The following is a 1923-nucleotide window of genomic DNA, read 5'->3' on the forward strand; positions in this document are numbered from 1 at the left end:
ACTTCACAGAACCCATTGATATATCTGCTGCAGAGCCTGCCATGAGTTTGGAGGAGCCTACCGTGAGTTTGGAGGAGCCTGCTCTAGGTTTGGAGGAGCCTGATAATGATCCATCTGTCGAAATGAAGTCCCCTTCTACTCCAAAATTTACTTTACTGAACTAAGTTAAGAGAGAAGTGGATTTTTCAGCACCTACTTTGCAGAGTGCCCAATGTGCTGCAACAATCCAAAAGAAAAAAGAGGCAGGTATTTATGAAGACCCTACAGTGATTGATGAAAGGCTTTTAGATTTTGCAGTTTCGTCTGGGGCTGGTGATAAGTTTGATTTGGTCTCTTGCATTTTTAATGCTCCATTCAATCTTGATATGTTTATAGCTGAACATAGTGAACACTTGAAGCTGGAACTAGAGAAGTTTGAGCTTCACACTCAAGAGGGCAGGGTTAATGTTGGTGAAATGGTGGTAGTCCATTTCAAAGACTGTGATCCTAAAAGACAGTCTTACAAGAAGTATAATCAGCTGCCTCTTATGTACAGGCCCCATTGGTGCAACTTACATGAACGGGAGTGCAAGCTGATTAAAAAATCCTTTGGATTTCTAATATTTTTAAATGGATTATTTACAATTCTTATGAAAGATCCTAAAGAGTTCATGGAGGAACACGATTTACCAACAGACGAAAAAGAGGAAATATTGAGGAATATATTGAAGTGACGAAGATAGAGGAGTCCATTGATCTTGAAGAAGAAGCAAAAGAGGTGAAACGAAGCAATCTTCTCTCAGTGAAAACCTCAGATATCAAGCTACCTCTAGATGTGTCAGGTTTCAATGAGCGGCAAGCCACCTTAATGCTACCAGGAGTGCCAGAGTTTAAATTTTGAGATAGGTCATACATTTTCCTTCATGATATACAAAGTATTTTTTGTTTACGGGAGGACTTTGCACTGGCCACTATCTCCAAGTATTAGAAGGAGAGGAATGGATTTGTTTTAGATGACACTAGTGATGACAAGGCAATGGAGATCTCCACTAACCCACTGGACTGCCTTAAACTCTGCTTTGAAAAGGCAAAAAGTATAAAGAAAGCCTTCTTGATGAAGCCATATTTCAAACTATTCGAAATAATCTTAAGCCATCAACTAGTAAACAGGATATGGAGGATTGGTTTAAGCGACCAGCCCAAGAGTCAACCAGATCAGTCAACCTATGGAAGGATGAGCTTTTTTTGCAAGATGAGAGTTTCATGGTATAAAATCCTGTTCCCCCCCCCCCTTGCACACATCTCTCTCTCTCTCTCTCTCACCCACATACACAAACACTTCTTTTGTTTACAGTCATGGATTGCTGAAAAGACGACTTTCTTTGTCGTTGAAGAAGATAGTTCCATGGTAGGGATGCAGCTCTAGGACAATATCTTCATAGTTTATGTGAGGCACCCATCCTAATCTTCCACAATGGAATGTCACAAGAAGGGAATATTGCAACTTATGCTTTCAAGAAATTATCTCGCTTCTTAGGTGGTCCAATGCTGCCACAAAATGCTGACAAAGTTATCCTCATCGACAAGGTTTCTGGGAGAAAATGTTTTGGTTACTCGCCAGGATATATATACTGGGGGCCGTGCAGCATATTACTACACATACACAACAATGGCATTATCTTTAGGGAAAGAAAACCCTACTGAACTCTTAGAGTATGGCAAACATTGAATGATCAGATACAAGGGCGAGGTTCCAAACAGTGTATTTTTTTTGGACACGACCTTGAAATATTACTCAAGTTTTTGGCGAGAAAATGAATCTAAATTTATGAATCTGGCGAGCAAAATATTTTAAAGTTAAATTTATAATTTTTTCAAAGGAACATCTCTTACAACTTTTTATATAATAGAAATAAGTGATTTAAGTAGTGCCACCTAGACTTT

The sequence above is a fragment of the Adiantum capillus-veneris genome, chromosome 26, assembly GCF_014529385.1.
Source record: "Adiantum capillus-veneris isolate H3 chromosome 26, ASM1452938v2, whole genome shotgun sequence".
NCBI lineage: Eukaryota > Viridiplantae > Streptophyta > Polypodiopsida > Polypodiales > Pteridaceae > Adiantum > Adiantum capillus-veneris.